Raw genomic sequence first — 26716 nt, 5'->3', positions numbered from 1 at the left:
TCTAGGTGAAGGAAGCTTGCACTGCTGCCAGGCTGTACCTGTACTAGGTAATGGATGCTTGTACTGCTGCCAGGCTCCACCTGTTCTAGGTGAAGGAAGCTTGCACTGCTGCCAGGCTGTACCTGTTCCAGGTGAAGGAAGCTTGCGCTTCTGCAAGGCTGTACCTGTTCTAGGTAAAGGAAGCTTGTACTGCTGCTAGGCTGTGCCTGCTCTAGGTGAAGGAAGCCTGCACTGCTGCTAGGCTGTACCTGTTCTATGTGAAGGAAGCTTGCACTGCTGCCAGGCTGTACCTGTTGTAGGTGAAGGAAGCCTGCGCTGCTGCCAGGCTGTACCTGTTCTAGGTGAGGGAAGCTTGCGCTGCTGCCAGGCTGTACCTGTTCTAGGTGAAGGAAGCTTGCGCTGTTGCCAGGCTGTACATGTTCTAGGTAAAGGAAGCTTGCACTGCTGCTGCCACGCTGTACCTGTTCTAGGTAAAAGAAGCTTGCACTGCTGCTGCCACGCTGTACCTGTTCTAGGTGAAGGAAGCTTGCACTGCTGCCAGGCTGTACCTGTTCCAGGTGAAGGAAGCTTGCATTGCTGCTGCCAGGCTGTACCTGTTCTAGGTGAAGGAAGCTTGTACTGCTGCCAGGCTGTACCTCTACTAGGTAAAGGAAGCTTGCATTGCTGCTGCCACGATGTACCTGTTCTAGGTGAAGGAAGCTTGTACTGCTGCCAGGCTGTACCTGTACTAGGTAAAGGAAGCTTGTGCTGCTGCCAGGCTGTACCTGTTCCAGGTGAAGGAAGCTTGCATTGCTGCTGCCACGCTGTACCTGTTCCAGGTGAAGGAAGCTTGCATTGCTGCTGCCAGGCTGTACCCGTTCATGGTGAAGGAGGCTTGTACTGCTGCCAGGCTGTACCTGTACTAGGTAAAGCAAGCTTGTACTGCTGCCAGGCTGTACCTGTTCTAGGTGAAGAAAGCTTGCACTGCTGCCAGGCAGTACCTGTTCCAGGTGAAGGAAGCTTGCACTGCTGCCAGACTGTACCTGTTCCAGGTGAAGGAAGCTTGCACGGCTGCCAGGCTGCACCTGTTCTAAGTGAAGGAAGCTTGCACTGCTGCCAGGCTGTACCTGTACTAGGTAAAGGAAGCTTGCGCTTCTGCAAGGCTGTACCTGTTCCAGGTGAAGGAAGCTTGCGCTGCTGCCAGGCTGTACCTGTTCCAGGTGAAGGAAGCTTGTACTGCTGCCAGGCTGTACCTGTTCTAGGTGAAGGAAGCTTGCGCTGCTGCCAGGCTGTACCTGTTCTAGGTAAAGGAAGCTTGTACTGCTGCCAGGCTGTACCTGTTCCAGGTGAAGGAAGCTTGCGCTTCTGCAAGGCTGTACCTGTTCTAGGTAAAGGAAGCTTGTACTGCTGCCAGGCTCTACCTGTACTAGGTAAAGGAAGCTTGTACTGCTGCCAGGCTGTACCTGTTCTAGGTGAAGGAAGCTTGTACTGCTGCCAGGCTCTACCTGTACTAGGTAAAGGAAGCTTGTACTGCTGCCAGGCTGTACCTGTTCCAGGTGAAGGAAGCTTGCGCTGCTACGGGCTGTACCTGTACTAGGTAAAGGAAGCTTGTACTGCTGCCAGGCTGTACCTGTTCTAGGTGAAGGAAGCTTGTACTGCTGTCAGGCTGTACCTGTTCCAGGTGAAGGAAGCTTGCGCTTCTGCAAGGCTGTACCTGTTCTAGGTAAAGGAAGCTTGTACTGCTGCCAGGCTGTACCTGTTCTAGGTGAAAGAAGCTTGTACTGCTGCCCGGCTGCACCTGTTCTAGGTGAAGGAAGCTTGCACTGCTGCTGCCAGGTTGTACCTGTTCTAGGTGAAGGAAGCTTGTACTGCTGCCAGGCTGTACCTGTACTAGGTAAAGGAAGCTTGCACTGCTGCCAGGCTGTACCTGTTCTAGGTGAGGGAAGCTTGCGCTGCTGCCAGGCTGTACCTGTTCTAGGTGAAGGAAGCTTGTACTGCTGCCAGGCTGTATCTGTTCTAGGTGAAGGAAGCTTGCACTGCTGCTGCCAGGCTGTACCTGTTCTAGGTGAAGGAAGCTTGTACTGCTGCCAGGCTGTACCTGTTCCAGGTGAAGGAAGCTTGCGCTTCTGCCAGGCTGTACCTGTTCTAGGTAAAGGAAGCTTGCGCAGCTGCCAGGCTGTACCTGTTCTAGGTAAAGGAAGCTTGCACTGCTGCTGCCAGGTTGTACCTGTTCTAGGTGAAGGAAGCTTGCACTGCTGCCAGGCTGTACCTGTACTAGGTAAAGGAAGCTTGCGCTGCTGCCAGGCTGTACCTGTTCTAGGTGAGGGAAGCTTGCACAGCTGCCAGGCTGTACCTGTTCCAGGTGAAGGAAGCTTGTGCTTCTGCAAGGCTGTACCTGTTCTAGGTAAAGGAAGGTTGTACTGCTGCCAGGCTGTACCTGTTCTAGGTAAAGGAAGCTTGTACTGCTGCCAGGCTGTACCTGTTCTAGGTGAAGGAAGCTTGCACTGCTGCCAGGCTGTACCTGTACTAGGTAAAGGAAGCTTGCGCTGCTGCCAGGCTGTACCTGTACTAGGTAAAGGATGCTTGTACTGCTGCCAGGCTGTACCTGTACTAGGTAAAGGATGCTTGTACTGCTGCCAGGCTGTACCTGTTCTAGGTGAAGGAAGCTTGTACTGCTGCCAGGCTGTACCTGTTCCAGGTGAAGGAAGCTTGCATTGCTGCTGCCACGCTGTACCTGTTCTAGGTGAAGGAAGCTTGTACTGCTGCCAGGCTGTACCTGTACTAGGTAAAGGAAGCTTGTACTGCTGCCAGGCTGTACCTGTTCTAGGTGAAGGAAGCTTGCGCTTCTGCAAGGCTGTACCTGTTCTAGGTAAAGGAAGCTTGTACTGCTGCTGCCACGCTGTACCTGTTCTAGGTAAAGGAAGCTTGCGCAGCTGCCAGGCTGTACCTGTTCTAGGTGAAGGAAGCTTGTACTGCTGCCAGGCTGTACCTGTTCCAGGTGAAGGAAGCTTGCGCTGCTGCCAGGCTGTACCTGTACTAGGTAAAGGAAGCTTGCGCTGCTGCCAGGCTGTACCTGTACTAGGTAAAGGAAGCTTGCACTGCTGCTGCCACGCTGTACCTGTTCTAGGTGAAGGAAGCTTGCACTGCTGCTGCCAGGTTGTACGTGTCTGCAGGGCACAGCGGCTTAGCATTTACTGTTAAGAAAGACACTATATTTCTGAAAACAATATCTAACCATAACAAATAAAAACAAGGAAAATGGGTTCGAAGCGCTCGTTTGGTTCTGTTTCTGGCCTCGGCCTCTGACCCCGGATTACAGGGATTATGGGTAGGGTGACCCGGTGTCCCGGATTTGCGGGACATTCCCGGTTTCCCTCCAGCTGTCCTGGGACATTTCAGGAAATTAGGCTCATGTCCCGGTTTTTAGCGAGGGTCGGCTGAAAATGATAGGGCTCTTTTTATGTTTTGCAAAGCAGCTGTTATAAGAAAGCAATTTAAGGAACAGGCCTGCTACTGGCTACAAAGCTTGTACTGCTGCCAGGCTGTATCTGTTCTAGGTGAAGGAAGCTTGTACTGCTGCTGCCAGGCTGTACCTGTTCTAGGTGAAGGAAGCTTGTACTGCTGCCAGGCTGTACCTGTTCCAGGTGAAGGAAGCTTGCGCTTCTGCCAGGCTGTACCTGTTCTAGGTAAAGGAAGCTTGCACTGCTGCTGCCAGGTTGTACCTGTTCTAGGTGAAGGAAGCTTGCACTGCTGCCAGGCTGTACCTGTACTAGGTAAAGGAAGCTTGCGCTGCTGCCAGGCTGTACCTGTTCTAGGTGAGGGAAGCTTGCGCAGCTGCCAGGCTGTACCTGTTCCAGGTGAAGGAAGCTTGCGCTTCTGCAAGGCTGTACCTGTTCTAGGTAAAGGAAGGTTGTACTGCTGCCAGGCTGTACCTGTTCTAGGTAAAGGAAGCTTGCACTGCTGCTGCCAGGTTGTACCTGTTCTAGGTGAAGGAAGCTTGCACTGCTGCCAGGCTGTACCTGTACTAGGTAAAGGAAGCTTGCGCTGCTGCCAGGCTGTACCTGTACTAGGTAAAGGATGCTTGTACTGCTGCCAGGCTGTACCTGTACTAGGTAAAGGATGCTTGTACTGCTGCCAGGCTGTACCTGTTCTAGGTGAAGGAAGCTTGTACTGCTGCCAGGCTGTACCTGTTCCAGGTGAAGGAAGCTTGCATTGCTGCTGCCACGCTGTACCTGTTCTAGGTGAAGGAAGCTTGTACTGCTGCCAGGCTGTACCTGTACTAGGTAAAGGAAGCTTGTACTGCTGCCAGGCTGTACCTGTTCTAGGTGAGGGAAGCTTGCGCTGTTGCCAGGCTGTACCTGTTCTAGGTAAAGGAAGCTTGCACTGCTGCTGCCAGGTTGTACCTGTTCTAGGTGAAGGAAGCTTGCACTGCTGCCAGGATGTACCTGTTCTAGGTAAAGGAAGCTTGCACTGCTGCTGCCAGGTTGTACCTGTTCTAGGTAAAGGAATCTTGCGCTGTTGCCAGGCTGTACCTGTTCTAGGTAAAGGAAGCTTGCACTGCTGCCAGGATGTACCTGTTCTAGGTGAAGGAAGCTTGCGCTGCTGCCAGGCTGTACCTGTACTAGGTAAAGGAAGCTTGCGCTGCTGCCAGGCTGTACCTGTACTAGGTAAAGGAAGCTTGCACTGCTGCTGCCACGCTGTACCTGTTCTAGGTGAAGGAAGCTTGCACTGCTGCCAGGCTGTACCTGTTCTAGGTGAAGGAAGCTTGCACTGCTGCTAGGCAGTACCTGTTCCAGGTGAAGGAAGCTTGCGCTTCTGCCAGGCTGTACCTGTTCTAGGTAAAGGAAGCTTGCACTGCTGCCAGGCTGTACCTATACTAGGTAAAGGAAGCTTGCACTTCTACCGGGCTGTACCTATTCTAGGTAAAGGAAGCTTGCACTTCTGCCAGGCTGTACCTGTTCTAGGTAAAGGAAGCTTGCACTGCTGCCAGGCCGTACCTGTACTAGGTAAAGGAAGCTTGCACTTCTGCCAGGCTGTGCCTGTTCTAGGTGAAGGAAGCTTGCGCTTCTACCGGGCTGTACCTATTCTAGGTAAATGAAGCTTCCACTGCTGCCAGGCTGTACCTGTACCAGGTAAAGGAAGCTTGCGCTGCTGCCAGGCTGTACCTGCATTAGGTAAAGGAAGCTTGTACTGCTGCCAGGCTCTACCTGTTCTAGGTAAAGGAAGCTTGCGCTGCTGCCAGGCTCTAACTGTACTAGGTAAAGGAAACTTGTACTGCTGCCAGGCTGTACATGTTCTAGGTAAAGGAAGCTTGCACTGCTGCCAGGCTGTACCTGTACCAGGTAAAGGAAACTTGCACTTCTGCCAGGCTGTACCTGTTCTAGGTAAAGGAAGCTTGTACTGCTACGAGGCTGTACCTGTACTAGGTAAAGGAAGCTTGTACTGCTGCCAGGCTGTACCTGTACTAGGTGAAGGAAGCTTGTACTGCTGCCAGGCTGTACCTGTTCCAGGTGAAGGAAGCTTGCACTGCTGCCAGGCTGTACCTGTTCAAGGTGAAGGAAGCTTGTACTGCTGCCAGGCTGTACCTGTACTAGGTAAAGGAAGCTTGCGCTGCTGCCAGGCTGTACCTGTTCAAGGTGAAGGAAGCTTGTACTGCTGCCAGGCTGTCCCTGTACTAGGTAAAGGAAGCTTGCACTGCTGCCAAGCTGTACCTGTAGTAGGTAAAGGAAGCTTGCACTGCTGCCAGGCTCTACCTGTACTAGGTAAAGGAAGCTTGCACTGCTGCCAGGCTGTACCTGTTCTAGGTTAAGGAAGCTTGCGCTGCTGCCAGGCTGTACCTGTACTAGGTAAAGGACGCTTGTACTGCTGCCAGGCTGTTCCTGTTCTAGGTAAAGGAAGCTTGCACTGCTGCCAGGCTGTGCCTGTTCTAGGTAAAGGAAGCTAGCGCTGCTGCCAGGCTGTACCTGTTCTCAGTAAAGGAAGCTTGCACTGCTGCCAGGCTGTACCTGTTCCAGGTGAAGGAAGCTTGCACTGCTGCTGCCAGGCTGTACCTGTACTAGGTAAAGGACGCTTGTACTGCTGCCAGGCTGTACCTGTACTAGGTGAAGGAAGTTTGCACTGCTGCCAGCTGTACATGTTCAAGGTGAAGTAAGCTTGTACAGCTGCCAGGATGTACCTGTACTAGGTAAAGGAAGCTTGTACTGCTGCCAGGCTGTACCTGTACTAGATAAAGGAAGCTTGCACTGCTGCCAGGCTGAACCTGTACTAGGTGAAGGAAGTTTGCACTGATGCCAGCTGTACCTGTTCAAGGTAAAGGAAGCTTGCGCTTCTGCAAGGCTGTACCTGTTCTAGGTAAAGGAAACTTGCGCTGCTGCCAGGCTGTACCTGTACTAGGTAAAGGAAGCTTGCACTGCTGCCAGGCGGTGCCTGTTCTAGGTAAAGGAAGCTTGCGCTGCTGCCAGGCTGTACCTGTACTAGGTAAAGGAAGCTTGCGCTGCTGCCAGGCTGTACCTGTACTAGGTAAAGGAAATTTGTACTGCTGCCAGGCTGTACCTGTACTAGGTAAAGGAAGCTTGCGCTGCTGCGGGCTGTACCTGTACTAGGTAAAGGAAGCTTGCGCTGCTGCCGGGCTGTAATTGTTCAAGGTGAAGGAAGCTTGTACAGCTGCCAGGCTGTATCTGTACTAGGTAAAGGAAGCTTGCACTTCTGCCGGGCTGTACCTGTTCAAGGTGAAGGAAGCTTGCCCTGCTGCCAGGCTGTACCTGTACTAGGTAAAGGAAGCTTGCACTGCTGCCAGGCTGTACCTGTACTAGGTGAAGGAAGTTTGCACTGCTGCCAGCTGTACCTGTTCAAGGTGAAGGAAGCTTGTACTGCTGCCAGGCTGTACCTGTACTAGGTAAAGGAAGCTTGCACTGCTGCCAGGCTGTACCTGTTCTAGTAAAGGAAGCTTGCACTTCTGCCAGGCTGTACCTGTACTAGGTAAAGGAAGCTTGTACTGCTGCCAGGCTGAACCTGTACTAGGTAAAGGAAGCTTGTACTGCTGCCAGGCTGTACCTGTACTAGGTAAAGGAAGCTTGCACTGCTGCCAGGCTGTACCTGTTCTAGGTAAAGGAAGCTTGCACTTCTGCCAGGCTGTACCTGTACTAGGTGAAGAAAGTTTGCACTGCTGCCTGCTGTACCTGTTCAAGGTGAAGGAAGCTTGTACTGCTGCCAGGCTGTACCTGTACTAGGTAAAGGAAGCTTGCACTGCTGTCAGGCTGTAGCTGTTCTAGGTAAAGGACGCTTGCACTGCTGCCAGCTGTACCTGTTCAAGGTGAACGAAGCTTGTACTGCTGCCCGGCTGTACCTGTTCTGTGTGAAGGAAGCTTGCACTGCTGCCGGGCTCCACCTGCTCTAGGTAAAGGAAGCTTGCACTGCTGCTGTCGGGGTGTACCTGTACTAGGTAAAGGAAGCTTGCGCTGCTGCCAGGCTCTACCTGTACTAGGTAAAGGAAGTTTGCACTGCTGCCAGCTGTACCTGTTCAAGGTGAAGGAAGCTTGTACTGCTGCCAGGCTGTACCTGTTCTAGGTAAAGGAAGCTTGTGCTTCTGCCAGGCTGTAGCTGTTCTAGGTAAAGGTAGCTTGCGCTGCTGCCAGGCTGTACCTGTTCTAGGTAAAGGAAGCTTGCGCTTCTGCCAGGCTGTAGCTGTTCTAGGTAAAGGACGATTGCACTGCTGCCAGCTGTACCTGTTCAAGGTGAAGGAAGCTTGTACTGCTGCCCGGCTGTACCTGTTCTGTGTGAAGGAAGCTTGTACAGCTGCCAGGCTGTACCTGTTCTGTGTGAAGGAAGCTTGCACTGCTGCCGGGCTCCACCTGCTCTAGGTAAAGGAAGCTTGCACTGCTGCTGTCGGGGTGTACCTGTACTAGGTAAAGGAAGCTTGCGCTGCTGCCAGGCTCTACCTGTACTAGGTAAAGGAAGCTTGCACTGCTGCCAGGCTGTACCTGTTCTAGGTAAAGGAAGCTTGCGCTGCTGCCAGGCCGTACCTGTTCTAGGTAAAGGAAGCTTGCGCTGCTGCCGGCTGTACCTGTTCTAGGTAAAGGAAGCTTGCGCTGCTTGCATGTTGTACCTGTACTAGGTAAAGGAAGCTTGCGCTGCTGCCAGGCTCTACCTGTACTAGGTAAAGGAAGCTTGCACTGCTGCCAGGCTGTACCTGTTCTAGGTGAAGGAAGCCTGCGCTGCTGCTGCCAGGCTCTACCTGTACTAGGTAAAGGAAGCTTGCACTGCTGCCAGGCTGTACCTATACTAGGTAAAGGAAGCTTGCACTTCTACCGGGCTGTACCTATTCTAGGTAAAGGAAGCTTGCACTTCTGCCAGGCTGTACCTGTTCTAGGTAAAGGAAGCTTGCACTGCTGCCAGGCTGTACCTGTACTAGGTAAAGGAAGCTTGCACTTCTGCCAGGCTGTGCCTGTTCTAGGTGAAGGAAGCTTGCGCTTCTACCGGGCTGTACCTATTCTAGGTAAAGGAAGCTTCCACTGCTGCCAGGCTGTACCTGTACCAGGTAAAGGAAGCTAGCGCTGCTGCCAGGCTGTACCTGCATTAGGTAAAGGAAGCTTGTACTGCTGCCAGGCTCTACCTGTTCTAGGTAAAGGAAGCTTGCGCTGCTGCCAGGCTCTAACTGTACTAGGTAAAGCAAACTTGTACTGCTGCCAGGCTGTACCTGTTCTAGGTAAAGGAAGCTTGCACTGCTGCCAGGCTGTACCTGTACCAGGTAAAGGAAACTTGCACTTCTGCCAGGCTGTACCTGTTCTAGGTAAAGGAAGCTTGTACTGCTACGAGGCTGTACCTGTACTAGGTAAAGGAAGCTTGCGCTGCTGCGAGGCTGTACCTGTACTAGGTAAAGGAAGCTTGCGCTGCTGCCAGGCTGTACCTGTCCTAGGTGAAGGAAGTTTGCACTGCTGCCAGCTGTACCTGTTCAAGGTGAAGGAAGCTTGTACTGCTGCCAGGCTGTCCCTGTACTAGGTAAAGGAAGCTTGCACTGCTGCCAGGCTGTACCTGTTCTAGGTAAAGGAAGCTTGCACTTCTGCCAGGATCTACCTGTACTAGGTAAAGGAAGCTTGCACTGCTGCCAGGCTGTACCTGTAGTAGGTAAAGGAAGCTTGCACTGCTGCCAGGCTCTACCTGTACTAGGTAAAGGAAGCTTGCACTGCTGCCAGGCTGTACCTATACTAGGTAAAGGAAGCTTGCACTTCTGCCGGGCTGTACCTGTTCTAGGTAAAGGAAGCTTGCACTTCTGCCAGGCTGTACCTGTTCTAGGTAAAGGAAACTTGTACTGCTGCCAGGCTGTACCTGTTCTAGGTAACGGAAGCTTGCACTGCTGCCAGGCTGTACCTGTACCAGGTAAAGGAAACTTGCACTTCTGCCAGGCTGTACCTGTTCTAGGTAAAGGAAGCTTGTACTGCTACGAGGCTGTACCTGTACTAGGTAAAGGAAGCTTGTGCTGCTGCGAGGCTGTACCTGTACTAGGTAAAGGAAGCTTGCGCTGCTGCCAGGCTGTACCTGTCCTAGGTGAAGGAAGTTTGCACTGCTGCCAGCTGTACCTGTTCAAGGTGAAGGAAGCTTGTACTGCTGCCAGGCTCTACCTGTTCTAGGTGAAGGAAGCTTGCACTGCTGCCAGGCTGTACCTGTTCTAGGTAAAGGAAGCTTGCACTTCTGCCAGGATCTACCTGTACTAGGTAAAGGAAGCTTGCACTGCTGCCAGGCTGTACCTGTAGTAGGTAAAGGAAGCTTGCACTGCTGCCAGGCTCTACCTGTACTAGGTAAAGGAAGCTTGCACTGTTGCCAGGCTGTACCTGTTCTAGGTAAAGGAAGCTTGCACTTCTGCCAGGATCTACCTGTACTAGGTAAAGGAAGCTTGTACTGCTGCCAGGCTGTACCTGTAGTAGGTAAAGGAAGCTTGCACTTCTGCCGGGCTGTACCTGTTCTAGGTAAAGGAAGCTTGCGCTGCTGCCAGGCTCTACCTGTACTAGGTAAAGGAAGCTTGCACTTCTGCCGGGCTGTACCTGTTCTAGGTAAAGGAAGCTTGCACTGCTGCCAGGCTGTACCTGTTCTAGGTGAAGGAAGCCTGCGCTGCTGCTGCCAGGCTCTACCTGTACTAGGTAAAGGAAGCTTGCACTGCTGCCAGGCTGTACCTGTTCTAGGTAAAGGAAGCTTGTGCTGCTGCCAGGCCGTACCTGTTCTAGGTAAAGGAAGCTTGCACTGCTGCCAGGCTCTACCTGTACTAGGTAAAGGAAGCTTGTACTGCTGCCAGCTGTACCTGTTCTAGGTAAAGGAAGCTTGCGCTTCTGCCAGGCTGTAGCTGTTATAGGTAAAGGTAGCTTGCGCTGCTGCCAGGCTGTACCTGTACTAGGTAAAGGATGCTTGCACTGCTGCCCGGCTGTACCTGTTCTGTGTGAAGGAAGCTTGTACAGCTGCCAGGCTGTACCTGTTCTGTGTAAAGGAAGCTTGCGCTGCTGCCAGGCTCTACCTGTACTAGGTAAAGGAAGCTTGCACTGCTGCCAGGCTGTACCTGTTCTAGGTAAAGGAAGCTTGCGCTGCTGCCAGGTTCTACCTGTACTAGGTAAAGGAAGCTTGCACTGCTGCCAGGCTGTACCTGTTCTAGGTGAAGGAAGCCTGCGCTGCTGCTGCCAGGCTGTACCTGTTCAAGGTGAAGGAAGCTTGTACTGCTGCCAGGCTGTACCTGTACTAGGTAAAGGAAGCTTGCACTTCTGCCAGGCTGTGCCTGTTCTAGGTAAAGGAAGCTTGCGCTTCTACCGGGCTGTACCTATTCTAGGTAAAGGAAGCTTGCACTGCTGCCAGGCTGTACCTGTACTAGGTAAAGGAAGCTTGCACTTCTGCCAGGCTGTGCCTGTTCTAGGTGAAGGAAGCTTGCGCTTCTACCGGGCTGTACCTATTTTAGGTAAAGGACGCTTGCACTGCTGCCAGGCTGTACCTGTACCAGGTAAAGGAAGCTTGCGCTGCTGCCAGGCTGTACCTGCATTAGGTAAAGGAAGCTTGTACTGCTGCCAGGCTCTACCTGTTCTAGGTAAAGGAAGCTTGCGCTGCTGCCAGGCTCTACCTGTACTAGGTAAAGGAAACTTGTCCTGCTGCCAGGCTGTACCTGTTCTAGGTAAAGGAAGCTTGCGCTGCTGCCAGGCTCTACCTGTACTAGGTAAAGGAAACTTGTACAGCTGCCAGGCTGTACCTGTACCAGGTAAATGAAACTTGCACTTCTGCCAGGCTGTACCTGTTCTAGGTAAAGGAAGCTTGTACGGCTACGAGACTGTACCAGTACTAGGTAAAGGAAGCTTGCGCTGCTGCGAGGCTGTACCTGTACTAGGTAAAGGAAGCTTGCACTGCTGCCAGGCTGTACCTGTTCTAGGTAAAGGAAGCTTGCACTTCTGCCAGGCTCTACCTGTACTAGGTAAAGAAAGCTTGCGCTGCTGCCAGGCTGTACCTGTACTAGCTAAAGGAAGATTGCACTGCTGCCAGGCTGTACTGTAGTAGGTAAATGAAGCTTGCACTGCTGCCAGGCTCTACCTGTACTAGGTAAAGGAAGCTTGCACTGCTGCCAGGCTGTACCTATACTAGGTAAAGGAAGCTTGCACTTCTGCCGGGCTGTACCTGTTCTAGGTAAAGGAAGCTTGCACTTCTGCCAGGCTGTACCTGTTCTAGGTAAAGGAAGCTTGCACTTCTGCCGGGCTGTACCTGTACTAGGTAAAGGAAGCTTGCGCTGCTGCCAGGCTGTACCTGTACAAGGCAAAGGAAGCTTGCGCTGCTGCCACGCTGTACCTTTACTAGGTAAAGGAAGCTTGCGCTTCTGCCAGGCTGTACCTGTTCTAGGTAAAGGAAGTTTGCGCTGCTGCCAGGCCGTACCTGTTCTAGGTAAAGGAAGCTTGTACTGCTGCCAGCTGTACCTGTACTTGGTAAAGGAAGCTTGCACTGCTGCCAGGCTCTACCTGTACTAGGTAAAGGAAGCTTGTACTGCTGCCAGCTGTACCTGTACTTGGTAAAGGAAGCTTGCACTGCTGCCAGGCTCTACCTGTACTAGGTAAAGGAAGCTTGCGCTGCTGCCAGGCTGTACCTGTACTAGGTAAAGGAAGCTTGCACTGCTGCCGGGACGTACCTGTTCTAGGTGAAGGAAGCTTGTACTGCTGCCAGGCTGTACCTGTTCTAGGTAAAGGAAGCTCGCGCTGCTGCCAGGCTGTACCTGTACTAGGTAAAGGAAGCTTGTACTGCTGCCAGGCTGTACCTGTACTAGGTAAAGGAAGCTTGCGCTGCTGCCAGGCTGTACCTGTACTAGGTGAAGGAAGCTTGCACAGCTGCCAGCCCGTACCTGTACTAGGTAAAGGAAGCTTGCGCTGCTGCCAGGCTATACCTCTACAAGGTAAAGGAAGCTTGCGCTGCTGCCAGGCTCTACCTGTTCAAGGTGAAGGAAGCTTGTACTGCTGCCACGCTGTACCTGTTCAAGGTGAAGGAAGCTTGTACTGCTGCCAGCTGTACCTGTACTAGGCAAAGGAAGCTTGCACTGCTGCCAGGCTCTACCTGTACTAGGTAAAGGAAGCTTGTACTGCTGCCAGGCTGTACCTGTACTAGGTAAAGGAAGCTTGCGCTGCTGCCAGGCTGTACCTGTACTAGGTAAAGGAAGCTTGTGCTGCTGCCAGGCTGTACCTGTTCAAGGTGAAGGAAGCTTGTACTGCTGCCAGATGTACCTATACTAGGTAAAGGAAGCTTGCACTGCTGCCAGGCTCTACCTGTACTAGGTAAAGGAAGCTTGCACTTCTGCCAGGCTGTACCTGTTCAAGGTGAAGGAAGCTTGTACTGCTGGCAGGATGTACCTGTTCAAGGTGAAGGAAGCTTGTACTGCGGCCAGGCTGTACCTGTTCTAGGTAAAGGAAGCTTGCCCTGCTGCCAGGCTGTACCTGTACTAGGTAAAGGAAGCTTGTGCTGCTGCCAGGCTATACCTGTTCAAGGTGAAGGAAGCTTGTACTGCTGCCAGCTGTACCTGTACTAGGCAAAGGAAGCTTGCACTGCTGCCAGGCTCTACCTGTACTAGGTAAAGGAAGCTTGCACTGCTGCCAGGCTGTCCCTGTTCTAGGTAAAGGAAGCTCGCGCTGCTGCCAGGCTGTACCTGTACTAGGTAAAGGAAGCTTGTACTGCTGCCAGGCTGTACCTGTACTAGGTAAAGGAAGCTTGCGCTGCTGCCAGGCTGTACCTGTTCTCGGTGAAGGAAGCTTGTACTGCTGCCAGCTGTACCTGTACTAGGTAAAGGAAGCTTGCACTGCTACCAGGCTCTACCTGTACTAGGTAAAGGAAGCTTGCACTGCAGCCAGGCTGTCCCTGTTCTAGGTACAGGAAGCTTGCGCTGCTGCCAGGCTGTACCTGCATTAGGTAAAGGAAGCTTGCGCTGCTGCCAGGCTGTACCTGTACTAGGTAAAGGAAACTTGTACTGCTGCCAGGCTGTACCTGTTCAAGAAAAAAGCTTGTACTGCTGCTGCCGGGCTGTACCTGTTCTAGGTAAAGGAAGCTTGCCCTGCTGCCAGGCTGTACCTGTACTAGGTAAAGGAAGCTTGCACTTCTGCCGGGCTGTACCTGTTCAAGGTGAAGGAAGCTTGCCCTGCTGCCAGGCTGTACCTGTACTAGGTAAAGGAAGCTTGCACTTCTGCCAGGCTGTATCTGTACTAGGTAAAGGAAGCTTGCACTTCTGCCGGGCTGTACCTGTTCAAGGTGAAGGAAGCTTGCACTGCTGCCAGGCTGTACCTGTTCAAGGTGAAGGAAGCTTGCCCTGCTGCCAGGCTGTACCTGTACTAGGTAAAGGAAGCTTGCACTGCTGCCAGGCTGTACCTGTACTAGGTAAAGGAAGCTTGCACTGCTGCCAGACTGTACCTGTACTAGGTGAAGGAAGTTTGCACTGCTGCCAGCTGTACCTGTACTAGGTAAAGGAAGCTTGCACTGCTGCCAGGCTGTACCTGTACTAGGTAAAGGAAGCTTGCACTGCTGCCAGGCTGTACCTGTACTAGGTGAAGGAAGTTTGCACTGCTGCCAGCTGTACCTGTTCAAGGTGAAGGAAGCTTGTACTGCTGCCAGGCACTACCTGTACTAGGTAAAGGAAGCTTGCGCTGCTGCCAGGCTGTACCTGTACTAGGTAAAGGAAGCTTGTACTGCTGCCAGGCACTACCTGTACTAGGTAAAGAAAGCTTGCGCTGCTGCCAGGCTGTACCTGTACTAGGTAAAGGAAGCTTGTACTGCTGCCAGGCTGTACCTGTACTAGGTAAAGGAAGCTTGTACTGCTGCCAGGCAGTACCTGTTCCAGGCGAAGGAAGCTTGCATTGCTGCTGCCAGGCTGTACCTGTACTAGGTAAAGGAAGCTTGTACTGCTGCCAGGCTGTACCTGTACTAGGTAAAGGAAGCTTGCGCTGCTGCCAGGCTGTACCTGTACTAGGTGAAGGAAGCTTGCACAGCTGCCAGCCCGTACCTGTACTAGGTAAAGGAAGCTTGCGCTGCTGCCAGGCTATACCTCTACTAGGTAAAGGAAGCTTGCGCTGCTGCCAGGCTCTACCTGTTCAAGGTGAAGGAAGCTTGCACTGCTGCCAGGCTGTACCTGTTCAAGGTGAAGGAAGCTTGCACTGCTGCCAGGCTGTACCTGTACTAGGTAAAGGAAGCTTGTACTGCTGCCAGGCTGTACCTGTACTAGGTAAAGGAAGCTTGCGCTGCTGCCAGGCTGTACCTGTACTAGGTAAAGGAAGCTTGTACTGCTGCCAGGCTGTACCTGTACTAGGTAAAGGAAGCTTGCACTGCTGCCAGGCTGTACCTGTTCCAGGTGAAGGAAGCTTGTACTGCTGCCAGGCTGTACCTGTACTAGGTAAAGGAAGCTTGTACTGCTGCCAGGCTGTACCTGTACTAGGTAAAGGAAGCTTGTACTGCTGCCAGGCTGTACCTGTACTAGGTAAAGGAAGCTTGTACTGCTGCCAGGCTGTACCTGTTCTAGGTAAAGGAAGCTTGCACTGCTGCCAGGCTGTACCTGTTCAAGGTGAAGGAAGCTTGCACTGCTGCCAGGCTGTACCTGTACTAGCTAAAGGAAGCTTGCACTGCTGCCAGGCTGTACCTGTACTAGGTAAAGGAAGCTTGCATTGCTGCCAGGCTGTACCTGTTCCAGGTGAAGGAAGCTTGTACTGCTGCCAGGCACTACCTGTACTAGGTAAAGGAAGCTTGTGCTGCTGCCAGGCTGTACCTGTACTAGGTAAAGGAAGCTTGTGCTGCTGCCAGGCTGTACCTGTACTAGGTAAAGGGAGCTTGTACTGCTGCCAGGCACTACCTGTACTAGGTAAAGGAAGCTTGTGCTGCTGCCAGGCTGTACCTGTACTAGGTAAAGGAAGCTTGTGCTGCTGCCAGGCTGTACCTGTTCTAGGTGAAGGAAGCTTGTACTGCTGCCGGGCTGTACCTGTACTAGGTAAAGGAAGCTTGCGCTTCTGCAAGGCTGTACCTGTTCTAGGTAAAGGAAGCTTGGGCTGCTACCAGGCTGTACCTGTACTAGGTGAAGGAAGCTTGTACTGCTGCCAGGCTGTACCTGTTCTAGGTGAAGGAAGCTTGCATTGCTGCTGCCAGGCTGTACCTGTTCTAGGTGAAGGAAGCTTGTACTGCTGCCAGGCTGTACCTGTTCTAGGTGAAGGAAGTTTGCACTGCTGCCAGCTGTACCTGTTCAAGGTGAAGGAAGCTTGTACTGCTGCCAGGCACTACCTGTACTAGGTAAAGGAAGCTTGCGCTGCTGCCAGGCTGTACCTGTACTAGGTAAAGGAAGCTTGTACTGCTGCCAGGCACTACCTGTACTAGGTAAAGGAAGCTTGCGCTGCTGCCAGGCTGTACCTGTACTAGGTAAAGGAAGCTTGTACTGCTGCCAGGCTGTACCTGTACTAGGTAATGGAAGCTTGTACTGCTGCCAGGCTGTACCTGTACTAGGTAAAGGAAGCTTGCGCTGCTGCCAGGCTGTACCTGTACTAGGTGAAGGAAGCTTGCACAGCTGCCAGCCCGTACCTGTACTAGGTAAAGGAAGCTTGCGCTGCTGCCAGGCTATACCTCTACTAGGTAAAGGAAGCTTGCGCTGCTGCCAGGCTCTACCTGTTCAAGGTGAAGGAAGCTTGCACTGCTGCCAGGCTGTACCTGTTCAAGGTGAAGGAAGCTTGCACTGCTGCCAGGCTGTACCTGTACTAGGTAAAGGAAGCTTGTACTGCTGCCAGGCTGTACCTGTACTAGGTAAAGGAAGCTTGCGCTGCTGCCAGGCTGTACCTGTACTAGGTAAAGGAAGCTTGTACTGCTGCCAGGCTGTACCTGTACTAGGTAAAGGAAGCTTGCACTGCTGCCAGGCTGTACCTGTACTAGGTAAAGGAAGCTTGTACTGCTGCCAGGCCGTACCTGTTCTAGGTAAAGGAAGCTTGTACTGCTGCCAGGCTGTACCTGTTCCAGGTGAAGGAAGCTTGCGCTGCTGCCAGGCTGTACCTGTACTAGGTAAAGGAAGCTTGTACTGCTGCCAGGCTGTACCTGTTCTAGGTAAAGGAAGCTTGTACTGCTGCCAGGCTGTACCTGTTCCAGGTGAAGGAAGCTTGCGCTGCTGCCAGGCTGTACCTGTACTAGGTAAAGGAAGCTTGTACTGCTGCCAGGCTGTACCTGTTCTAGGTAAAGGAAGCTTGCACTGCTGCCAGGCTGTACCTGTTCAAGGTGAAGGAAGCTTGCACTGCTGCCAGGCTGTACCTGTACTAGCTAAAGGAAGCTTGCACTGCTGCCAGGCTGTACCTGTACTAGGTAAAGGAAGCTTGCATTGCTGCCAGGCTGTACCTGTTCCAGGTAAAGGAAGCTTGCACTGCTGCCAGGCTGTACCTGTACTAGGTAAAGGAAGCTTGCACTGCTGCCAGGCTGTACCTGTTCTCGGTAAAGGAAGCTTGCACTGCTGCCAGGCTGTACCTGTACTAGGTAAAGGAAGCTTGCGCTGCTGCCAGGCTGTACCTGTACTAGGTAAAGGGAGCTTGTACTGCTGCCAGGCACTACCTGTACTAGGTAAAGGAAGCTTGTGCTGCTGCCAGGCTGTACCTGTACTAGGTAAAGGAAGCTTGTGCTGCTGCCAGGCTGTACCTGTTCTAGGTGAAGGAAGCTTGTACTGCTGCCGGGCTGTACCTGTACTAGGTAAAGGAAGCTTGCGCTTCTGCAAGGCTGTACCTGTTCTAGGTAAAGGAAGCTTGCGCTGCTACCAGGCTGTACCTGTACTAGGTGAAGGAAGCTTGTACTGCTGCCAGGCTGTACCTGTTCTAGGTGAAGGAAGCTTGCATTGCTGCTGCCAGGCTGTACCTGTTCTAGGTGAAGTAAGCTTGTACTGCTGCCAGGCTGTATCTGTACTAGGTAAAGGAAGCTTGCACTTCTGCCGGGCTGTACCTGTTCTAGGTGAAGGAAGCTTGCACTGCTACCAGGCTGTACCTGTTCTAGGTAAAGGAAGCTTGCGCTTCTGCCAGGCTGTACCTGTTCTAGGTGAAGGAAGCTTGCACTGCTGCCAGGCTGTACCTGTTCCAGGTGAAGGAAGCTTGCATTGCTGCTGCCAGGCTGTACCTGTTCTAGGTGAAGGAAGCTTGCACTGCTGCCAGGCAGTACCTGTTCCAGGTGAAGGAAGCTTGTACTGCTGCCAGGCTGTACCTGTACTAGGTAAAGGAAGCTTGCATTGCTGCTGCCAGGCTGTACCTGTTCTAGGTGAAGGGAGCTTGCACTGCTGCCAGGCTGTACCTGTACTAGGTAAAGGAAGCTTGCGCTGTTGCCAGGCTGTACCTGTTCTGTGTGAAGGAAGCTTGCACTGCTGCCAGGCTGTACCTGTTCTATGTGAAGGAAGCTTGTACTGCTGCCAGGCTGTACCTGTACTAGGTAAAGGAAGCTTGCATTGCTGCTGCCACGCTGTACCTGTTCTAGGTAAAGGAAGCTTGCACTGCTGCCAGGCTGTACCTGTTCTAGGTGAAGGAAGCTTGCGCTGCTGCCAGGCTGTACCTGTTCTAGGTGAAGGAAGCTTGTACTGCTGCCAGGCTGTACCTGTTCTAGGTGAGGGAAGCTTGCACTGCTGCCAGGCTGTACCTGTTCTAGGTGAAGGAAGCTTGTCCTGCTGCCAGGCTGTACCTGTTCTAGGTGAAGGAAGCTTGCGCTGCTGCCACGCTGTACCTGTTCTAGGTAAAGGAAGCTCGCGCTGCTGCCAGGCTGTACCTGTTCTCGGTAAAGGAAGCTTGCACTGCTGCCAGGCTGTACCTGTTCTAGGTGAGGGAAGCTTGCACTGCTGCCAGGCTGTACCTGTACTAGGTAAAGGAAGCTTGCGCTTCTGCAAAGCTGTACCTGTTCTAGGTAAAGGAAGCTTGCGCTGCTACCAGGCTGTACCTGTACTAGGTAAAGGAATCTTGTACTGCTGCCACGCTGTACCTGTACTAGGTGAAGGAAGCTTGTACTGCTGCCAGGCTGTACCTGTTCTAGGTGAAGGAAGCTTGCACTGCTGCCAGGCAGTACCTGTTCCAGGTGAAGGAAGCTTGCATTGCTGCCACGCTGTACCTGTTCTAGGTAAAGGAAGCTCGCGCTGCTGCCAGGCTGTACCTGTTCTAGGTAAAGGAAGCTCGCGCTGCTGCCAGGCTGTACCTGTTCTAGGTAAAGGAAGCTCGCGCTGCTGCCAGGCTGTACCTGTTCTAGGTGAAGGAAGCTTGCGCTGCTGCCACGCTGTACCTGTTCTAGGTAAAGGAAGCTTGCGCTGCTGCCAGGCTGTACCTGTTCTAGGTGAAGGAAGCTCGCGCTGCTGCCAGGCTGTACCTGTTCTCGATAAAGGAAGCTTGCGCTGCTGCCGGGCTGTAATTGTTCAAGGTGAAGGAAGCCTGCACTGCTGCTGCCAGGCTGTACCTGTACTAGGTAAATGAAGCTTGCACTGCTGCCAGGCTGTACCTGTACTAGGTAAAGGAAGCTTGCACTGCTGCCAGGCTGTACCTGTTCTAGGTAAAGGAAGCTTGCACTTCTGCCAGGCTGTACCTGTACTAGGTGAAGGAAGTTTGCACTGCTGCCAGCTGTACCTGTTCAAGGTGAAGGAAGCTTGTACTGCTGCCAGGCTGTACCTGTACTAGGTGAAGGAAGCTTGCACTTCTGCCAGGCTGTACCTGTTCCAGGTGAAGGAAGCTTGTACTGCTGCCAGGCTGTACCTGTACTAGGTAAAGGAAGCTTGCACTGCTGTCAGGCTGTACCTGTTCTAGGTAAAGGAAGTTTGCGCTGCTGCCAGGCCGTACCTGTTCTAGGTAAAGGAAGCTTGTACTGCTGCCAGCTGTACCTGTACTTGGTAAAGGAAGCTTGCACTGCTGCCAGGCTCTACCTGTACTAGGTAAAGGAAGCTCGCACTGCTGCCAGCTGTACCTGTACTTGGTAAAGGAAGCTTGCACTGCTGCCAGGCTCTACCTGTACTAGGTAAAGGAAGCTTGTACTGCTGCCAGCTGTACCTGTACTAGGTAAAGGAAGCTTGTACTGCTGCCAGGCTGTACCTGTTCTAGGTGAGGGAAGCTTGCACAGCTGCCAGCCCGTACCTGTACTAGGTAAAGGAAGCTTGTACTGCTGCCAGGCTGTACCTGTTCTAGGTGAAGGAAGCTTGTACTGCTGCCAGGCTGTACCTGTTCTAGGTGAGGGAAGCTTGCACTGCTGCCAGGCTGTGCCTGTTCTAGGTGAAGGAAGCTTGTACTGCTGCCAGGCTGTACCTGTTCTAGGTGAAGGAAGCTTGCACTGCTGCCAGGCTGTACCTGTTCTAGGTGAAGGAAGCTTGTACTGCTGCCAGGCTGTACCTGTTCTAGGTGAGGGAAGCTTGCACTGCTGCCAGGCTGTGCCTGTTCTAGGTGAAGGAATCTTGTACTGCTGCCAGGCTGTACCTGTACTAGGTAAAGGAAGCTTGCACTGCTGCTAGGCTGTACCTGTTCTAGGTGAGGGAAGCTTGCACTGCTGCCAGGCAGTACCTGTTCCAGGTGAAGGAAGCTTGCACTGCTGCTGCCAGGTTGTACGTGTCTGCAGGGCACAGCGGCTTAGCATTTCCTGTTAAGAAAGACACTATATTTCTGAAAACAATATCTAACCTTAACAAATAAAAACAAGGAAAATGGGTTTGAAGCTCTGTTTGGTGCTGTTTCTGGCCTCGGCCTCTGACCCCGGATTACAGGGATTATGGGTAGGGTGACCCGGCGTCCCGGATTTGCGGGACATTCCCGGTTTCCCTCCAGCTGTCCTGGGACATTTCAGGAAATTAGGCTCATGTCCCGGTTTTTAGCGAGGGTCGGCTGAAAATGATAGGGCTCTTTTTATGTTTTGCACAGCGGGGATAGTGAGCAGCTGTTATAAGAAAGCAATTTAAGGAACAGGCCTGCCACTGGCTGCAAACCCGACATTTTCCATATGTTCTTTCTGCCTTTTCTGCAATTCTCAGCTGAGGAGCTGGGCTTCTGTGCGCTGGGATGAATAAAAGTGCAGGCCTTCGTCTACTTTTGGAAATGTCCCAGTTTTGGCTTTACAATTCTGGTCACCCTACTTATGAGGGTAAAAGTGTCAGAGCCGGTGTGTGTGTGTGGGGGGGGGGGGGGTCATGGCATCTGTTGGTGTCTATGGGGGCCCTTGACCTCACTGACCCGGAGGCCTCGGGGCCCCCCATCATCGCCCCCTCATGGGGTCCGGCCAGCACCGGCCGGGGCGCACCTTAAAGAAACACTATCACGCCCCTCCTGTTAGGGTGTAATGAGGCGGGGGGGGGGGGGGGGGGCGCAGGCTGCTCAGCGCCTCACACAGGTGACCCCTCCTCTAGGCGCAGCTCTGGGGCGCGGAGACGCAGCGGCGCGTCCACTGCAGGCCGGGGGCGTCCTTGGCACAAACCCTGGCATCCATCAGTCAAGCAGCCATGGCGTGGGGCACAGATCCACATGCCCAAAACAGGCCCGGCACGTGGGGCCCTTGACCCCCCCCCCCCCCACACACACACACACCCTCTGCAGCGCCCGTGCCCTAGCCCCGGTGCCCAGCTCTGCCCCCCAGCCGTGGCACCGGTCCCAGAGGCTCCCAGTCTCACCTGCGCGTCCAGGTGTGCTGCTGCCGTCCAGGTGTGCTGCTGCCCTCCAGGTGTGCTGCCGCCCTCACCTGCCGTGGACCAGCCTCTGAGCCCGGACTCTGCCCCCCGGCGGTGCCACCCCGGCGGACTTTGCCCTGGCACACCTCACCTCCAGTGACTCACCTGCAGCACCCCTGGGGCGAGGAGGGGGGCAGGGGAGGGAAGGGGCAGAGGAACCACAGCATGCTACTTACCTGGGCAGAGGAACCACAGCATGCTACTTACCTGGGCAGAGGAACCACAGCATGCTACTTACCTGGGCAGGGGAACCACAGCATGCTACTTACCTGGACAACAGTGCCACAGGAACCTACTTACCTGGGCATTGGGGCCACAACATGCTACTTACCTGGGCAGAGGAACCACAGCATGCTACTTACCTGGGCAGAGGAACCACAGCATGCTACTTACCTGGGCAGGGGAACCACTGCATGCTACTTACCTGGGCAGGGGGAACCACTGCATGCTACTTACCTGGGCAGAGGAACCACAGCATGCTACTTACCTGGGCAGAGGAACCACAGCATGCTACTTACCTGGGCAGAGGAACCACAGCATGCTACTTACCTGGGCAGAGGAACCACAGCATGCTACTTACCTGGGCAGAGGAACCACAGCATGCTACTTACCTGGGCAGAGGAACCACAGCATGCTACTTACCTGGGCAGGGGAACCACTGCATGCTACTTACCTGGGCAGGGGAACCACTGCATGCTACTTACCTGGGCAGGGGAACCACAGCATGCTACTTACCTGGGCAGGGGAACCACTGCATGCTACTTACCTGGGCAGAGGAACCACAGCATGCTACTTACCTGGGCAGGGGAACCACTGCATGCTATTTACCTGGGCATTGGGGCCACAACATGCTACTTACCTGAGGTGTAGAGCCACAACATGCTACTTACCTGGGAAGAGGGGCTAGGGCAAGCTACTTACCTGGGCAGAGGAACCACAGCATGCTACTTACCTGGGCAGAGGAACCACAGCATGCTACTTACCTGAGGAGTAGAGCCACAACATGCGACTTACCTGGGCAGAGGAACCACAGCAAGCTACTTATCTGGGCAGCCGGGCTACATTGTGCTACTTACCTGAGCAGCAGAATCACTGCACGCGTCTTACCTCACCCAAGTCTAAGCCGCCACCGCCTCAAGCTTCCGTACCCTGAAGATGCAGAGGAAGATTTTCAAATGACTCCCAATCCACCCCAGGGGAAACCGTCATGAACCCTGGTCAAAAGCAGGCTGGACTACGGGAACACACTCTATGCCGGAATCAGCAAAAAACTCACCACAGGCTGCAGACCAATCAGAACTCGGCGGCCGGAATCACTCTCAACCTCCCATGCAGCCCTCACAGCGCACCACACCTGAAGGAGCCCCATTGGCTGCCTGTTCACAAACTAGCACAATTCGAACTCCTCGCCCACACTTTCAAGGCGCTACATAACACTGACCAGGCACACCTCAACAACCGTATCTGCTTTCACAAACCAACCAGACACCTCCGCTCGTCCGGACTGATGCTCGCACGTATCCTGAGCATACGATAAACCCTGGCGGTCGAGGCTTCTCCTACATCGCTCCGAAAGCGTAGAACAATCGGCTGCTACAGATGAGAGCCCTCTCACTCCTTAACCCCTTCGCTGTGGGGTGTTTTCCACCCACTGTGCTGGGGGGAGGCGGCCGCGCGTGGCGCCGCTGTGCTGGTGATGAGCTCAGCGGAGCTGCCCTCATGACGAGATGAGCTCGTCACAGCCACACCCGTTTTCGAACGTTCAGCACAGCGGGGAAATTATCCCCACGTGCGTACGTTCCAACGGCTGTGACGAGCTCAGCTCGTCATGAGGGCAGCTCAACCGTCCCTCATGACGAGCTGAGCTCGTCACTAGCACACAAGGGGTTAAATTCCACAAGAAGCTGAAACCCTGGCTTTTCGAGTGATCCATAGGCCCTAGATGTGCCTATACTCATACGTACTGTGCGCCAGGATACTCTCCCGAGTGATAGCGCGCTCTACAAATCAGCATATCATAACAGGATAAAAGAGGGGCGGGCTTGGCTGGCCAAGATGGCGGATGCGCTCTAGCGAGTTTTCACCGCATGCCCCATAAATCCGTTAAAAAGACCCCCCGGCAACCTGTTTACAGCTGTGGCACACTGGGTGTGCTGAAATCTGCCCTGGACTCTCCTTGCGGCACAAGACGCGGTACGGGGCCCACTAGAGTAATGTGTAACCCGTCCAGACTTGAGGGCAGAACCCCTGTGCGGAGGGGATTGAGCGGCCGAGTTGGGAGCTGCTTGGACAGCCTGCGAGGGACCTCAAGGACTGCGACTCCTGCTTCCGGGATCGCCCTTCGCCCTGTATGGCTATCGAGGGCTAGTGAAGGCGCACCCTGTCCTTGAGCGATCGGCTGGATACTGCCCGAACCTGGCTGTCCTCCACTGCCCAAGAGACCCAGAAAGCAGCATTCCAACTCTTCAGCACCCCGGCGGGAGGCTGCCTCCGCTGGTGTGCCCCGAGAGGACTGTGACAGTGCTGGACCCAAGAAGGGTCTCGGCCTGCCCCGAGGACTGTGCTAATGTCACGTGGCCTGTAATGCCCACGCGACTATCCTCCTGGGAGGCTCACCCCATACGCGGTGCAGCACATGAGACCCATGTGACTTTCCTCCAGTGTGGCTGCCCCATTTGCAGGTGATGAGGATTATGGACAGCAGCAGCGGCCGCGACACGGTAGGGAGGGACATTGCCCTGCATCCTTTGACTGCCTGGTACAATAGGTAAGTTGCTGGGTGAGACTGTGGCCTCCCACCCCCTCCTCGACCCGGTGCTGGCTGTGAAGGGACCCTGACCGCAAGACACATGCTCTGGGCCTTGAGGAGCTACAATAAACCACAACAAAGGCAGCAGCCTGTACCATTCTGCGATTCAAGTGTATAAACACACCATGGAATGAACACCCTCAACTGCCGGCTGCTGCTGGAATGCTCTGCCCTGGGCTTGTTTACAGCAAACGATTGCAGGGGACTTTGAAGCCTCGCCTTTATTAACCACTCACCTGTTGTCCTCTTACCATCTTCATACCTACAGACTGCTGCGGGCTGCGGGTGCTGTGGTGCCTGGAAGGAGGGCCCGGGCACACACAAGTGGGCCCTGACCACATTCTGGGTGTGACATTCTCCGAGTGCATGCAACATGGGAAAGGATAAAGTTGCTAAACCGACGCAAAGCAACAACATTGACAACTACGCCCATTCAGTTACATCAGCAGGGAATACGAGTGAAGTGCACACAAAACTTACTGAACAGCCTCCTGTGAATGCCCAAGTAAGAGAACCCACATTGTCCGACCTAATGGAGGCCATCCAGGGTATACAAACAGAATTGGACACCAAAATAGACTCAGTGGTCATCAACGTCAATCTACTTCGGGCAGATCTTCAAGGTGGCGTGGACCACGTAACCACTGCAGAGGGTAACGTGGTCCAGAGACAGTATCCTACCTCCAAAAGTTAATCATCCGGCATGAAGATCAAGTTGATGATGACGAGGGCAGATCTTGGAGAAACAACCTGCACTTCATAGGATTCCCTGAAAAGGCAGAGGGAAAATCTGCGAAACTACTCCTTGAGGAATAGCTTAGTAAGATATTGCATCAACAACAGTTGTCAAAGTTTTTTTACGGACACACAGAGTGGTGGCTCAGCCTCCGAGCTGAGGTGTACTGCCAAGAGCGCTTATCGCCATGCTATTTACTTATAGAGACAGGGATGCAATATTACAACAGGTGCGAGAGAAGAGGCTGCCGAACTTTGAAGGTCACCCAATTTTCCCAGACTACAACCTAAAGGTCAAGGAACAGCGACTAACATTTTTGGCAGTTAAAAAAAGGCTCAGAGACCTCAACTTGCGGTACCGTCTGATGTTCCCTGCACAGCTCCAGGTGTTCCACAGGGCAAAGGTGCATTTCTTCTTCACAGCATCTGATGCCTCGGAGTTGGTGGAGACATTGCTGGAGACTCATTCCCAGAATTTGGTGAAAACTGGAACTCTGACCCCGACGGCGAAGTGAAATTCATGGCGACAGCGGACGCAGACCGTGAGACGCACACGGACTGGTTCCTAAAGCGGGGCACGGAGGCATAGTGGTGTGCTCTGATGGAAGGCTGCGAGATACTGAGGCCATGCCAGCAACGCAAAAGCTTCATTTGGACAGACGAAGTGGCACAGAATACTGCACAGATCGCAACAAAGGCCTCTCAGGACTCTTCTCCTGTATCCTGTGCAGTGAGTATGAAGGAGGTGTGACACCAGATAACGGCCCTGACGAGACCCCCCGTGGGGACCCCCCTAGTGAACAGTGTCATAGAACTCCTTCTCATTGAGTTTATCCAGCACACTTTTTAGACAAAAGCTGCAGGGGGGCGTTAGATCATTCTTATGCATGCTGTTCTTCCAATATCACTCAAAGGGGGCTGCAAATGTTTAAAGTCGTGAATGCCTCATTTTATTCTTCTCAACAGAATGGGACAAGGTGCGCAGCTTCAACATTAGGCCCGGGGGGGTTGTGGGTAGATTTCCCCCCCTGCACCTGTCATGAACCACAGATCCCCAGCAGAGCATATTAGTTATTTCTTCTTTCGATTTTTATTTTTATTTGATCATAAGCAAGATGTTGGGTTTGGGTGGGGGACCTGCAGGCTCTATTGCTACGTGTTGTATTGTGGGATGGGTGAGCGGTATTACCCATGGGGCTGGGGGGCGAGGGACGGCGAAGTTCTGGATTTGTTCCCTTTTACTGGGGTATTGTCGGACTTGGCCCTTTTTGCAGGGTCATCCCTGAACTTTTTGCCTTCCTTCTGTATTTTCTTCAACCTGTTTTTGTTGGTTTTATGACTCTGGGCACTTTACCACTGCTGATCAGTGCTAAAGTGCATATGCTCTCCCTATGGTAAATTTATGTATGGATTAGTGACTCCATGATTGGCTGGTTTGGTTTACTATCAGACCCCAGTACAGTGCACCAGGAGTGCCAGGGCTTGTAAATACAAATGCTGCTAGTGGGCCTGCAGCGCTGGTTGTGCCACCCACAGAAGCAGCCTTAAAATGTGTCTAGGGTCTGCCATTGCAGAGCCTGCGTGCAGTCTGGTACTGTCATGCTGGCTGGGCAAGTGCACCCACTTGCCAGCCCCTAAACCTTCCCTTTTCTTCATATCAGACACCCCTATGGTAGGCCCAAGGGCAGGGTGCATTGTAAGTGTAAGGTAGGACATGCTCTGATGTGTGTGGCATGTCCTAATAGTGAATTACAGCCATTTAAATTTTTCACTATTGCCGGGGGATCACAGTGGAAGACACTATGCACACATTCTCACTCTACGCCGATGATGTCCTGATATATTTGCGGGATCCAGCTGGAGCGATGCCGGTATTGTTGACGGCACTGTTGGGTTCATAGGGGCGTCTGGCATCCCAGTGAATGCCCAGAACTCACAGATATTGCTGCTTGTGGATCTGGAGGTGGTGAACCCCGAGTTGCTCCAGGAGCTTGTCCTGCAGTGAAGTCAAGAGGGCACCCACTACCTGGGGATCA

At 53.2% G+C, this 26716-nt stretch overlaps 1 protein-coding gene across 18 annotated transcripts in view; it reads right to left on the bottom strand.

Annotated features, from left to right (window-relative positions):
- LOC144780847 (fibrinogen-like protein 1-like protein) overlaps window positions 1-21179 on the bottom strand; it is a 77434-nt gene extending 56255 nt beyond the window's left edge. For 9 of the 18 annotated variants that reach the window (XR_013600794.1, XR_013600802.1, XR_013600799.1 and 6 more), the window contains exon 1: window positions 21080-21165. The gene's annotated coding sequence lies outside the window, so the exon portion shown is untranslated. Of the gene's footprint in view, window positions 1-21079 lie in introns of all 18 variants that reach the window. The other 9 variants (XR_013600789.1, XR_013600792.1, XR_013600790.1 and 6 more) reach the window with 4 other exon arrangements.
- Window positions 21180-26716: the final 5537 nt, after the last annotated feature.

Source organism: Lissotriton helveticus, chromosome 9 (genome assembly GCF_964261635.1).
Source record: "Lissotriton helveticus chromosome 9, aLisHel1.1, whole genome shotgun sequence".
Lineage (NCBI taxonomy): Eukaryota > Metazoa > Chordata > Amphibia > Caudata > Salamandridae > Lissotriton > Lissotriton helveticus.
The sequence above is the reverse complement of the archived record's forward strand: the minus strand, read 5'-3'. Positions and strand labels throughout refer to the sequence as shown.